Source organism: Engystomops pustulosus, chromosome 6 (genome assembly GCF_040894005.1).
Source record: "Engystomops pustulosus chromosome 6, aEngPut4.maternal, whole genome shotgun sequence".
Taxonomy (NCBI): Eukaryota; Metazoa; Chordata; class Amphibia; order Anura; family Leptodactylidae; genus Engystomops; species Engystomops pustulosus.
Window position 1 is genome coordinate 166,259,270 of NC_092416.1, and position 13,215 is coordinate 166,272,484.

The window sequence follows — 13,215 nt, forward strand, 5'->3', positions numbered from 1 at the left end:
CTCGGGAATATTTTGTTACTGCCCCATAGCAAAAGCAACCCCTGCGTCATTTTCTGTTCTGTTTAAATCAGTGGTTCTTTTGCATATGAAGCAAACTCTTAGTGGCAGGTATGAGTGGCATCTACCGTGGCGGGAAAGACACGACGAAACAAGATTTTTCTTTCCGATTCCTTAAAAAAAGAGACAGTCTCTTGTTTCTGCCCGGTTTCGAACCGGGGACCTTTCGCGTGTTAGGCGAACGTGATAACCACTACACTACAGAAACACGTCGACTGCTCACTTCTAGACCTTTGAGTACAGCAGACTAGATGGAGAACACTGAGCGCAGTAATAACTGGCAGCTACTTTGGAGGAAAAGACACAATGAAAAAAGATTTCTCTCTCTTGTGTCTTCAAAAGTAGAACATCTCATGTTTCTGCCCGGTTTCGAACCGGGGACCTTTCGCGTGTGAGGCGAACGTGATAATCACTACACTACAGAAAACCGATGAAAAAACCTCAACTGGTCTTTAGACGCAAACAAAACCAAATTTATAAACCAACGCGAGGAATGTTGAGTCATTCAAAAGTCGCAAAACGCGTTTCTGATTGGTTCCAAACGACACTCCCACCTTGTCTCGAACTGGGCACCGTCGACAATTGTGGCAAATGTGATGTCCACTTCACTACAGAAACTCAACGGTTTTCAAACAGGGACTTTCACGCGTTAGGCAAAAGTGAAAACCCCTACTCTTGAAAAACTGTTTAAAAAACTGAAGCCGTCCTTACAGGCAAACAAAACTAATGTAAAGAGAAATGCAAGGGCTTTCTTCTCTCGTCATCTAAAAGTGAATGTCACTCGGGAATATTTTGTTACTGCCCCATAGCAAAAGCAACCCCTGCGTCATTTTCTGTTCTGTTTAAATCAGTGGTTCTTTTGCATATGAAGCAAACTCTTAGTGGCAGGTATGAGTGGCATCTACCGTGGCGGGAAAGACACGACGAAACAAGATTTTTCTTTCCGATTCCTTAAAAAAATAAGACAGTCTCTTGTTTCTGCCCGGTTTCGAACCAGAGACCTTTCGCGTGTTAGGCGAACGTGATAACCACTACACTACAGAAACACATTGACTGCTCACTTCTAGACCTTTGAGTACAGCAGACTAGATGGAGAACACTGAGCGCAGTAATAACTGGCAGCTACTTTGGAGGAAAAGACACAATGAAAAAAGATTTCTCTCTCTTGTGTCTTCAAAAGTAGAACATCTCATGTTTCTGCCCGGTTTCGAACCGGGGACCTTTCGCGTGTGAGGCGAACGTGATAACCACTACACTACAGAAACCCGATGAAAACACCTCAACTGGTCTTTAGACGCAAACAAAACCAAATTTATAAACCAACGCGAGGAATGTTGAGTCATTAAAAAGTCGCAAAACGCGTTTCTGATTGGTTCCAAACGACACTCCCACCTTGTCTCGAACTGGGCACCGTCGACAATTGTGGCAAATGTGATGTCCACTTCACTACAGAAACTCAACGGTTTTCAAACAGGGACTTTCACGCGTTAGGCAAAAGTAAAAACCCCTACTTTTGAAAAACTGTTTAAAAAACTGAAGCCGTCCTTACAGGCAAACAAAACTAATGTAAAGAGAAATGCAAGGGCTTTCTTCTCTCGTCATCTAAAAGTGAATGTCACTCGGGAATATTTTGTTACTGCCCCATAGCAAAAGCAACCCCTGCGTCATTTTCTGTTCTGTTTAAATCAGTGGTTCTTTTGCATATGAAGCAAACTCTTAGTGGCAGGTATGAGTGGCATCTACCGTGGCGGGAAAGACACGACGAAACAAGATTATTCTTTCCGATTCCTTAAAAAAAGAGACAGTCTCTTGTTTCTGCCCGGTTTCGAACCGGGGATCTTTCGCGTGTTAGGCGAACGTGAAAACCACTACACTACAGAAACACGTTGACTGCTCACTTCTAGACCTTTGAGTACAGCAGACTAGATGGAGAACACTGAGCGCAGTAATAACTGGCAGCTACTTTGGAGGAAAAGACACAATGAAAAAAGATTTCTCTCTCTTGTGTCTTCAAAAGTAGAACATCTCATGTTTCTGCCCGGTTTCGAACCGGGGACCTTTCGCGTGTGAGGCGAACGTGATAACCACTACACTACAGAAACCCGATGAAAACACCTCAACTGGTCTTTAGACGCAAACAAAACCAAATTTATAAACCAACGCGAGGAATGTTGAGTCATTCAAAAGTCGCAAAACGCGTTTCTGATTGGTTCCAAACGACACTCCCACCTTGTCTCGAACTGGGCACCGTCGACAATTGTGGCAAATGTGATGTCCACTTCACTACAGAAACTCAACGGTTTTCAAACAGGGACTTTCATGCGTTAGGCAAAAGTGAAAACCCCTACTCTTGAAAAACTGTTTAAAAAACTGAAGCCGTCCTTACAGGCAAACAAAACTAATGTAAAGAGAAATGCAAGGGCTTTCTTCTCTCGTCATCTAAAAGTGAATGTCACTCGGGAATATTTTGTTACTGCCCCATAGCAAAAGCAACCCCTGCGTCATTTTCTGTTCTGTTTAAATCAGTGGTTCTTTTGCATATGAAGCAAACTCTTAGTGGCAGGTATGAGTGGCATCTACCGTGGCGGGAAAGACACGACGAAACAAGATTTTTCTTTCCGATTCCTTAAAAAAAGAGACAGTCTCTTGTTTCTGCCCGGTTTCGAACCGGGGACCTTTCGCGTGTTAGGCGAACGTGATAACCACTACACTACAGAAACACTTTGACTGCTCACTTCTAGACCTTTGAGTACAGCAGACTAGATGGAGAACACTGAGCACAGTAATAACTGGCAGCTACTTTGGAGGAAAAGACACAATGAAAAAAGATTTCTCTCTCTTGTGTCTTCAAAAGTAGAACATCTCATGTTTCTGCCCGGTTTCGAACCGGGGACCTTTCGCGTGTGAGGCGAACGTGATAACCACTACACTACAGAAACCCGATGAAAAAACCTCAACTGGTCTTTAGACGCAAACAAAACCAAATTTATAAACCAACGCGAGGAATGTTGAGTCATTCAAAAGTCGCAAAACGCGTTTCTGATTGGTTCCAAACGACACTCCCACCTTATCTCGAACTGGGCACCGTCGACAATTGTGGCAAATGTGATGTCCACTTCACTACAGAAACTCAACGGTTTTCAAACAGGGACTTTCACGCGTTAGGCAAAAGTGAAAACCCCTACTCTTGAAAAACTGTTTAAAAAACTGAAGCCGTCCTTACAGGCAAACAAAACTAATGTAAAGAGAAATGCAAGGGCTTTCTTCTCTCGTCATCTAAAAGTGAATGTCACTCGGGAATATTTTGTTACTGCCCCATAGCAAAAGCAACCCCTGCGTCATTTTCTGTTCTGTTTAAATCAGTGGTTCTTTTGCATATGAAGCAAACTCTTAGTGGCAGGTATGAGTGGCATCTACCGTGGCGGGAAAGACACGACGAAACAAGATTTTTCTTTCCGATTCCTTAAAAAAAGAGACAGTCTCTTGTTTCTGCCCGGTTTCGAACCAGGGACCTTTCGCGTGTTAGGCTGCTCACTTCTAGACCTTTGAGTACAGCAGACTAGATGGAGAACACTGAGCGCAGTAATAACTGGCAGCTACTTTGGAGGAAAAGACACAATGAAAAAAGATTTCTCTCTCTTGTGTCTTCAAAAGAAGAACATCTCATGTTTCTGCCCGGTTTCGAACCGGGGACCTTTCGCGTGTGAGGCGAACGTGAGGCGAACGTGATAACCACTACACTACAGAAACCCGATGAAAACACCTCAACTGGTCTTTAGACGCAAACAAAACCAAATTTATAAACCAACGCGAGGAATGTTGAGTCATTCAAAAGTCGCAAAACGCGTTTCTGATTGGTTCCAAACGACACTCCCACCTTATCTCGAACTGGGCACCGTCGACAATTGTGCCAAATGTGATGTCCACTTCACTACAGAAACTCAACGGTTTTCAAACAGGGACTTTCACGCGTTAGGCAAAAGTGAAAACCCCTACTCTTGAAAAACTGTTTAAAAAACTGAAGCCGTCCTTACAGGCAAACAAAACTAATGTAAAGAGAAATGCAAGGGCTTTCTTCTCTCGTCATCTAAAAGTGAATGTCACTCGGGAATATTTTGTTACTGCCCCATAGCAAAAGCAACCCCTGCGTCATTTTCTGTTCTGTTTAAATCAGTGGTTCTTTTGCATATGAAGCAAACTCTTAGTGGCAGGTATGAGTGGCATCTACCGTGGCGGGAAAGACACGACGAAACAAGATTTTTCTTTCCGATTCCTTAAAAAAAGAGACAGTCTCTTGTTTCTGCCCGGTTTCGAACCGGGGACCTTTCGCGTGTTAGGCGAACGTGATAACCACTACACTACAGAAACACTTTGACTGCTCACTTCTAGACCTTTGAGTACAGCAGACTAGATGGAGAACACTGAGCACAGTAATAACTGGCAGCTACTTTGGAGGAAAAGACACAATGAAAAAAGATTTCTCTCTCTTGTGTCTTCAAAAGTAGAACATCTCATGTTTCTGCCCGGTTTCGAACCGGGGACCTTTCGCGTGTGAGGCGAACGTGATAACCACTACACTACAGAAACCCGATGAAAAAACCTCAACTGGTCTTTAGACGCAAACAAAACCAAATTTATAAACCAACGCGAGGAATGTTGAGTCATTCAAAAGTCGCAAAACGCGTTTCTGATTGGTTCCAAACGACACTCCCACCTTATCTCGAACTGGGCACCGTCGACAATTGTGGCAAATGTGATGTCCACTTCACTACAGAAACTCAACGGTTTTCAAACAGGGACTTTCACGCGTTAGGCAAAAGTGAAAACCCCTACTCTTGAAAAACTGTTTAAAAAACTGAAGCCGTCCTTACAGGCAAACAAAACTAATGTAAAGAGAAATGCAAGGGCTTTCTTCTCTCGTCATCTAAAAGTGAATGTCACTCGGGAATATTTTGTTACTGCCCCATAGCAAAAGCAACCCCTGCGTCATTTTCTGTTCTGTTTAAATCAGTGGTTCTTTTGCATATGAAGCAAACTCTTAGTGGCAGGTATGAGTGGCATCTACCGTGGCGGGAAAGACACGACGAAACAAGATTTTTCTTTCCGATTCCTTAAAAAAAGAGACAGTCTCTTGTTTCTGCCCGGTTTCGAACCAGGGACCTTTCGCGTGTTAGGCGAACGTGATAACCACTACACTACAGAAACACGTTGACTGCTCACTTCTAGACCTTTGAGTACAGCAGACTAGATGGAGAACACTGAGCGCAGTAATAACTGGCAGCTACTTTGGAGGAAAAGACACAATGAAAAAAGATTTCTCTCTCTTGTGTCTTCAAAAGAAGAACATCTCATGTTTCTGCCCGGTTTCGAACCGGGGACCTTTCGCGTGTGAGGCGAACGTGAGGCGAACGTGATAACCACTACACTACAGAAACCCGATGAAAACACCTCAACTGGTCTTTAGACGCAAACAAAACCAAATTTATAAACCAACGCGAGGAATGTTGAGTCATTCAAAAGTCGCAAAACGCGTTTCTGATTGGTTCCAAACGACACTCCCACCTTATCTCGAACTGGGCACCGTCGACAATTGTGCCAAATGTGATGTCCACTTCACTACAGAAACTCAACGGTTTTCAAACAGGGACTTTCACGCGTTAGGCAAAAGTGAAAACCCCTACTCTTGAAAAACTGTTTAAAAAACTGAAGCCGTCCTTACAGGCAAACAAAACTAATGTAAAGAGAAATGCAAGGGCTTTCTTCTCTCGTCATCTAAAAGTGAATGTCACTCGGGAATATTTTGTTACTGCCCCATAGCAAAAGCAACCCCTGCGTCATTTTCTGTTCTGTTTAAATCAGTGGTTCTTTTGCATATGAAGCAAACTCTTAGTGGCAGGTATGAGTGGCATCTACCGTGGCGGGAAAGACACGACGAAACAAGATTTTTCTTTCCGATTCCTTAAAAAAAGAGACAGTCTCTTGTTTCTGCCCGGTTTCGAACCGGGGACCTTTCGCGTGTTAGGCGAACGTGATAACCACTACACTACAGAAACACGTCGACTGCTCACTTCTAGACCTTTGAGTACAGCAGACTAGATGGAGAACACTGAGCGCAGTAATAGCTGGCAGCTACTTTGGAGGAAAAGACACAATGAAAAAAGATTTCTCTCTCTTGTGTCTTCAAAAGTAGAACATCTCATGTTTCTGCCCGGTTTCGAACCGGGGACCTTTCGCGTGTGAGGCGAACGTGATAATCACTACACTACAGAAAACCGATGAAAAAACCTCAACTGGTCTTTAGACGCAAACAAAACCAAATTTATAAACCAACGCGAGGAATGTTGAGTCATTCAAAAGTCGCAAAACGCGTTTCTGATTGGTTCCAAACGACACTCCCACCTTGTCTCGAACTGGGCACCGTCGACAATTGTGGCAAATGTGATGTCCACTTCACTACAGAAACTCAACGGTTTTCAAACAGGGACTTTCACGCGTTAGGCAAAAGTGAAAACCCCTACTCTTGAAAAACTGTTTAAAAAACTGAAGCCGTACTTACAGGCAAGCAAAACTAATGTAAAGAGAAATGCAAGGGCTTTCTTCTCTCGTCATCTAAAAGTGAATGTCACTCGGGAATATTTTGTTACTGCCCCATAGCAAAAGCAACCCCTGCGTCATTTTCTGTTCTGTTTAAATCAGTGGTTCTTTTGCATATGAAGCAAACTCTTAGTGGCAGGTATGAGTGGCATCTACCGTGGCGGGAAAGACACGACGAAACAAGATTTTTCTTTCCGATTCCTTAAAAAAATAAGACAGTCTCTTGTTTCTGCCCGGTTTCGAACCAGAGACCTTTCGCGTGTTAGGCGAACGTGATAACCACTACACTACAGAAACACATTGACTGCTCACTTCTAGACCTTTGAGTACAGCAGACTAGATGGAGAACACTGAGCGCAGTAATAACTGGCAGCTACTTTGGAGGAAAAGACACAATGAAAAAAGATTTCTCTCTCTTGTGTCTTCAAAAGTAGAACATCTCATGTTTCTGCCCGGTTTCGAACCGGGGACCTTTCGCGTGTGAGGCGAACGTGATAACCACTACACTACAGAAACCCGATGAAAACACCTCAACTGGTCTTTAGACGCAAACAAAACCAAATTTATAAACCAACGCGAGGAATGTTGAGTCATTAAAAAGTCGCAAAACGCGTTTCTGATTGGTTCCAAACGACACTCCCACCTTGTCTCGAACTGGGCACCGTCGACAATTGTGGCAAATGTGATGTCCACTTCACTACAGAAACTCAACGGTTTTCAAACAGGGACTTTCACGCGTTAGGCAAAAGTAAAAACCCCTACTTTTGAAAAACTGTTTAAAAAACTGAAGCCGTCCTTACAGGCAAACAAAACTAATGTAAAGAGAAATGCAAGGGCTTTCTTCTCTCGTCATCTAAAAGTGAATGTCACTCGGGAATATTTTGTTACTGCCCCATAGCAAAAGCAACCCCTGCGTCATTTTCTGTTCTGTTTAAATCAGTGATTCTTTTGCATATGAAGCAAACTCTTAGTGGCAGGTATGAGTGGCATCTACCGTGGCGGGAAAGACACGACGAAACAAGATTATTCTTTCCGATTCCTTAAAAAAAGAGACAGTCTCTTGTTTCTGCCCGGTTTCGAACCGGGGATCTTTCGCGTGTTAGGCGAACGTGAAAACCACTACACTACAGAAACACGTTGACTGCTCACTTCTAGACCTTTGAGTACAGCAGACTAGATGGACAACACTGAGCGCAGTAATAACTGGCAGCTACTTTGGAGGAAAAGACACAATGAAAAAAGATTTCTCTCTCTTGTGTCTTCAAAAGTAGAACATCTCATGTTTCTGCCCGGTTTCGAACCGGGGACCTTTCGCGTGTGAGGCGAACGTGATAACCACTACACTACAGAAACCCGATCAAAACACCTCAACTGGTCTTTAGACGCAAACAAAACCAAATTTATAAACCAACGCGAGGAATGTTGAGTCATTCAAAAGTCGCAAAACGCGTTTCTGATTGGTTCCAAACGACACTCCCACCTTGTCTCGAACTGGGCACCGTCGACAATTGTGGCAAATGTGATGTCCACTTCACTACAGAAACTCAACGGTTTTCAAACAGGGACTTTCATGCGTTAGGCAAAAGTGAAAACCCCTACTCTTGAAAAACTGTTTAAAAAACTGAAGCCGTCCTTACAGGCAAACAAAACTAATGTAAAGAGAAATGCAAGGGCTTTCTTCTCTCGTCATCTAAAAGTGAATGTCACTCGGGAATATTTTGTTACTGCCCCATAGCAAAAGCAACCCCTGCGTCATTTTCTGTTCTGTTTAAATCAGTGGTTCTTTTGCATATGAAGCAAACTCTTAGTGGCAGGTATGAGTGGCATCTACCGTGGCGGGAAAGACACGACGAAACAAGATTTTTCTTTCCGATTCCTTAAAAAAAGAGACAGTCTCTTGTTTCTGCCCGGTTTCGAACCGGGGACCTTTCGCGTGTTAGGCGAACGTGATAACCACTACACTACAGAAACACTTTGACTGCTCACTTCTAGACCTTTGAGTACAGCAGACTAGATGGAGAACACTGAGCACAGTAATAACTGGCAGCTACTTTGGAGGAAAAGACACAATGAAAAAAGATTTCTCTCTCTTGTGTCTTCAAAAGTAGAACATCTCATGTTTCTGCCCGGTTTCGAACCGGGGACCTTTCGCGTGTGAGGCGAACGTGATAACCACTACACTACAGAAACCCGATGAAAAAACCTCAACTGGTCTTTAGACGCAAACAAAACCAAATTTATAAACCAACGCGAGGAATGTTGAGTCATTCAAAAGTCGCAAAACGCGTTTCTGATTGGTTCCAAACGACACTCCCACCTTATCTCGAACTGGGCACCGTCGACAATTGTGGCAAATGTGATGTCCACTTCACTACAGAAACTCAACGGTTTTCAAACAGGGACTTTCACGCGTTAGGCAAAAGTGAAAACCCCTACTCTTGAAAAACTGTTTAAAAAACTGAAGCCGTCCTTACAGGCAAACAAAACTAATGTAAAGAGAAATGCAAGGGCTTTCTTCTCTCGTCATCTAAAAGTGAATGTCACTCGGGAATATTTTGTTACTGCCCCATAGCAAAAGCAACCCCTGCGTCATTTTCTGTTCTGTTTAAATCAGTGGTTCTTTTGCATATGAAGCAAACTCTTAGTGGCAGGTATGAGTGGCATCTACCGTGGCGGGAAAGACACGACGAAACAAGATTTTTCTTTCCGATTCCTTAAAAAAAGAGACAGTCTCTTGTTTCTGCCCGGTTTCGAACCAGGGACCTTTCGCGTGTTAGGCGAACGTGATAACCACTACACTACAGAAACACGTTGACTGCTCACTTCTAGACCTTTGAGTACAGCAGACTAGATGGAGAACACTGAGCGCAGTAATAACTGGCAGCTACTTTGGAGGAAAAGACACAATGAAAAAAGATTTCTCTCTCTTGTGTCTTCAAAAGTAGAACATCTCATGTTTCTGCCCGGTTTCGAACCGGGGACCTTTCGCGTGTGAGGCGAACGTGAGGCGAACGTGATAACCACTACACTACAGAAACCCGATGAAAACACCTCAACTGGTCTTTAGACGCAAACAAAACCAAATTTATAAACCAACGCGAGGAATGTTGAGTCATTCAAAAGTCGCAAAACGCGTTTCTGATTGGTTCCAAACGACACTCCCACCTTATCTCGAACTGGGCACCGTCGACAATTGTGCCAAATGTGATGTCCACTTCACTACAGAAACTCAACGGTTTTCAAACAGGGACTTTCACGCGTTAGGCAAAAGTGAAAACCCCTACTCTTGAAAAACTGTTTAAAAAACTGAAGCCGTCCTTACAGGCAAACAAAACTAATGTAAAGAGAAATGCAAGGGCTTTCTTCTCTCGTCATCTAAAAGTGAATGTCACTCGGGAATATTTTGTTACTGCCCCATAGCAAAAGCAACCCCTGCGTCATTTTCTGTTCTGTTTAAATCAGTGGTTCTTTTGCATATGAAGCAAACTCTTAGTGGCAGGTATGAGTGGCATCTACCGTGGCGGGAAAGACACGACGAAACAAGATTTTTCTTTCCGATTCCTTAAAAAAAGAGACAGTCTCTTGTTTCTGCCCGGTTTCGAACCGGGGACCTTTCGCGTGTTAGGCGAACGTGATAACCACTACACTACAGAAACACGTCGACTGCTCACTTCTAGACCTTTGAGTACAGCAGACTAGATGGAGAACACTGAGCGCAGTAATAACTGGCAGCTACTTTGGAGGAAAAGACACAATGAAAAAAGATTTCTCTCTCTTGTGTCTTCAAAAGTAGAAGATCTCATGTTTCTGCCCGGTTTCGAACCGGGGACCTTTCGCGTGTGAGGCGAACGTGATAATCACTACACTACAGAAAACCGATGAAAAAACCTCAACTGGTCTTTAGAAGCAAACAAAACCAAATTTATAAACCAACGCGAGGAATGTTGAGTCATTCAAAAGTCGCAAAACGCGTTTCTGATTGGTTCCAAACGACACTCCCACCTTGTCTCGAACTGGGCACCGTCGACAATTGTGGCAAATGTGATGTCCACTTCACTACAGAAACTCAACGGTTTTCAAACAGGGACTTTCACGCGTTAGGCAAAAGTGAAAACCCCTACTCTTGAAAAACTGTTTAAAAAACTGAAGCCGTCCTTACAGGCAAACAAAACTAATGTAAAGAGAAATGCAAGGGCTTTCTTCTCTCGTCATCTAAAAGTGAATGTCACTCGGGAATATTTTGTTACTGCCCCATAGCAAAAGCAACCCCTGCGTCATTTTCTGTTCTGTTTAAATCAGTGGTTCTTTTGCATATGAAGCAAACTCTTAGTGGCAGGTATGAGTGGCATCTACCGTGGCGGGAAAGACACGACGAAACAAGATTTTTCTTTCCGATTCCTTAAGAAAAGAGACAGTCTCTTGTTTCTGCCCGGTTTCGAACCGGGGACCTTTCGCGTGTTAGGCGAACGTGATAACCACTACACTACAGAAACACTTTGACTGCTCACTTCTAGACCTTTGGGTACAGCAGACTAGATGGAGAACACTGAGCGCAGTAATAACTGGCAGCTACTTTGGAGGAAAAGACACAATGAAAAAAGATTTCTCTCTCTTGTGTCTTCAAAAGTAGAACATCTCATGTTTCTGCCCGGTTTCGAACCGGGGACCTTTCGCGTGTGAGGCGAACGTGATAACCACTACACTACAGAAACCCGATGAAAAAACCTCAACTGGTCTTTAGACGCAAACAAAACCAAATTTATAAACCAACGCGAGGAATGTTGAGTCATTCAAAAGTCGCAAAACGCGTTTCTGATTGGTTCCAAACGACACTCCCACCTTATCTCGAACTGGGCACCGTCGACAATTGTGGCAAATGTGATGTCCACTTCACTACAGAAACTCAACGGTTTTCAAACAGGGACTTTCACGCGTTAGGCAAAAGTGAAAACCCCTACTCTTGAAAAACTGTTTAAAAAACTGAAGCCGTCCTTACAGGCAAACAAAACTAATGTAAAGAGAAATGCAAGGGCTTTCTTCTCTCGTCATCTAAAAGTGAATGTCACTCGGGAATATTTTGTTACTGCCCCATAGCAAAAGCAACCCCTGCGTCATTTTCTGTTCTGTTTAAATCAGTGGTTCTTTTGCATATGAAGCAAACTCTTAGTGGCAGGTATGAGTGGCATCTACCGTGGCGGGAAAGACACGACGAAACAAGATTTTTCTTTCCGATTCCTTAAAAAAAAGAGACAGTCTCTTGTTTCTGCCCGGTTTCGAACTGGGGACCTTTCGCGTGTTAGGCGAACGTGATAACCACTACACTACAGAAACACGTTGACTGCTCACTTCTAGACCTTTGAGTACAGCAGACTAGATGGAGAACACTGAGCGCAGTAATAACTGGCAGCTACTTTGGAGGAAAAGACACAATGAAAAAAGATTTCTCTCTCTTGTGTCTTCAAAAGTAGAACATCTCATGTTTCTGCCCGGTTTCGAACCGGGGACCTTTCGCGTGTGAGGCGAACGTGATAACCACTACACTACAGAAACCCGATGAAAACACCTCAACTGGTCTTTAGACGCAAACAAAACCAAATTTATAAACCAACGCGAGGAATGTTGAGTCATTCAAAAGTCGCAAAACGCGTTTCTGATTGGTTCCAAACGACACTCCCACCTTGTCTCGAACTGGGCACCGTCGACAATTGTGGCAAATGTGATGTCCACTTCACTACAGAAACTCAACGGTTTTCAAACAGGGACTTTCACGCGTTAGGCAAAAGTGAAAACCCCTTCTCTTGAAAAACTGTTTAAAAAACTGAAGCCGTCCTTACAGGCAAACAAAACTAATGTAAAGAGAGATGCAAGGGCTTTCTTCTCTCGTTATCTAAAAGCGAATGTCACTCGGGAATATTTTGTTACTGCCCCATAGCAAAAGCAACCCCTGCGTCATTTTCTGTTCTGTTTAAATCAGTGGTTCTTTTGCATATGAAGCAAACTCTTAGTGGCAGGTATGAGTGGCATCTACCGTGGCGGGAAAGACACGACGAAACAAGATTTTTCTTTCCGATTCCTTAAAAAAAAGAGACAGTCTCTTGTTTCTGCCCGGTTTCGAACTGGGGACCTTTCGCGTGTTAGGCGAACGTGATAACCACTACACTACAGAAACACGTTGGCTGCTCACTTCTAGACCTTTGAGTACAGCAGACTAGATGGAGAACACTGAGCGCAGTAATAACTGGCAGCTACTTTGGAGGAAAAGACACAATGAAAAAAGATTTCTCTCTCTTGTGTCTTCAAAAGTAGAACATCTCATGTTTCTGCCCGGTTTCGAACCGGGGACCTTTCGCGTGTGAGGCGAACGTGATAACCACTACACTACAGAAACCCGATGAAAACACCTCAACTGGTCTTTAGACGCAAACAAAACCAAATTTATAAACCAACGCGAGGAATGTTGAGTCATTCAAAAGTCGCAAAACGCGTTTCTGATTGGTTCCAAACGACACTCCCACCTTGTCTCGAACTGGGCACCGTCGACAATTGTGGCAAATGTGATGTCCA

General features: G+C 43.5%; 19 non-coding genes across 19 annotated transcripts; all 19 read right to left on the bottom strand.

The window, feature by feature from the left end:
* Nucleotides 1–192: 192 nt before the first annotated feature.
* On the bottom strand, nt 193–265 carry TRNAV-AAC (transfer RNA valine (anticodon AAC)). The gene has a single exon. It is a non-coding gene; the product is annotated as a tRNA-Val (tRNA).
* Nucleotides 266–1,249: 984 nt separating this feature from the next.
* On the bottom strand, nt 1,250–1,322 carry TRNAV-CAC (transfer RNA valine (anticodon CAC)). The gene has a single exon. It is a non-coding gene; the product is annotated as a tRNA-Val (tRNA).
* A 764-nt stretch (nt 1,323–2,086) lies between these two features.
* TRNAV-CAC (transfer RNA valine (anticodon CAC)) lies at nt 2,087–2,159 on the bottom strand. The gene has a single exon. It is a non-coding gene; the product is annotated as a tRNA-Val (tRNA).
* A 545-nt stretch (nt 2,160–2,704) lies between these two features.
* TRNAV-AAC (transfer RNA valine (anticodon AAC)) lies at nt 2,705–2,777 on the bottom strand. The gene has a single exon. It is a non-coding gene; the product is annotated as a tRNA-Val (tRNA).
* A 146-nt stretch (nt 2,778–2,923) lies between these two features.
* Nucleotides 2,924–2,996, bottom strand: TRNAV-CAC (transfer RNA valine (anticodon CAC)). Its single transcript has one exon. It is a non-coding gene; the product is annotated as a tRNA-Val (tRNA).
* Nucleotides 2,997–4,352: 1,356 nt separating this feature from the next.
* Nucleotides 4,353–4,425, bottom strand: TRNAV-AAC (transfer RNA valine (anticodon AAC)). The gene has a single exon. It is a non-coding gene; the product is annotated as a tRNA-Val (tRNA).
* A 146-nt stretch (nt 4,426–4,571) lies between these two features.
* Nucleotides 4,572–4,644, bottom strand: TRNAV-CAC (transfer RNA valine (anticodon CAC)). The gene has a single exon. It is a non-coding gene; the product is annotated as a tRNA-Val (tRNA).
* Nucleotides 4,645–5,189: 545 nt separating this feature from the next.
* TRNAV-AAC (transfer RNA valine (anticodon AAC)) lies at nt 5,190–5,262 on the bottom strand. Its single transcript has one exon. It is a non-coding gene; the product is annotated as a tRNA-Val (tRNA).
* A 775-nt stretch (nt 5,263–6,037) lies between these two features.
* TRNAV-AAC (transfer RNA valine (anticodon AAC)) lies at nt 6,038–6,110 on the bottom strand. Its single transcript has one exon. It is a non-coding gene; the product is annotated as a tRNA-Val (tRNA).
* Nucleotides 6,111–7,094: 984 nt separating this feature from the next.
* On the bottom strand, nt 7,095–7,167 carry TRNAV-CAC (transfer RNA valine (anticodon CAC)). Its single transcript has one exon. It is a non-coding gene; the product is annotated as a tRNA-Val (tRNA).
* Nucleotides 7,168–7,931: 764 nt separating this feature from the next.
* Nucleotides 7,932–8,004, bottom strand: TRNAV-CAC (transfer RNA valine (anticodon CAC)). The gene has a single exon. It is a non-coding gene; the product is annotated as a tRNA-Val (tRNA).
* A 545-nt stretch (nt 8,005–8,549) lies between these two features.
* Nucleotides 8,550–8,622, bottom strand: TRNAV-AAC (transfer RNA valine (anticodon AAC)). The gene has a single exon. It is a non-coding gene; the product is annotated as a tRNA-Val (tRNA).
* A 146-nt stretch (nt 8,623–8,768) lies between these two features.
* Nucleotides 8,769–8,841, bottom strand: TRNAV-CAC (transfer RNA valine (anticodon CAC)). The gene has a single exon. It is a non-coding gene; the product is annotated as a tRNA-Val (tRNA).
* Nucleotides 8,842–9,386: 545 nt separating this feature from the next.
* On the bottom strand, nt 9,387–9,459 carry TRNAV-AAC (transfer RNA valine (anticodon AAC)). Its single transcript has one exon. It is a non-coding gene; the product is annotated as a tRNA-Val (tRNA).
* Nucleotides 9,460–10,234: 775 nt separating this feature from the next.
* On the bottom strand, nt 10,235–10,307 carry TRNAV-AAC (transfer RNA valine (anticodon AAC)). Its single transcript has one exon. It is a non-coding gene; the product is annotated as a tRNA-Val (tRNA).
* A 764-nt stretch (nt 10,308–11,071) lies between these two features.
* TRNAV-AAC (transfer RNA valine (anticodon AAC)) lies at nt 11,072–11,144 on the bottom strand. The gene has a single exon. It is a non-coding gene; the product is annotated as a tRNA-Val (tRNA).
* A 146-nt stretch (nt 11,145–11,290) lies between these two features.
* On the bottom strand, nt 11,291–11,363 carry TRNAV-CAC (transfer RNA valine (anticodon CAC)). Its single transcript has one exon. It is a non-coding gene; the product is annotated as a tRNA-Val (tRNA).
* Nucleotides 11,364–12,128: 765 nt separating this feature from the next.
* On the bottom strand, nt 12,129–12,201 carry TRNAV-CAC (transfer RNA valine (anticodon CAC)). The gene has a single exon. It is a non-coding gene; the product is annotated as a tRNA-Val (tRNA).
* A 765-nt stretch (nt 12,202–12,966) lies between these two features.
* On the bottom strand, nt 12,967–13,039 carry TRNAV-CAC (transfer RNA valine (anticodon CAC)). Its single transcript has one exon. It is a non-coding gene; the product is annotated as a tRNA-Val (tRNA).
* Between the last annotated feature and the right edge of the window lie 176 nt (nt 13,040–13,215).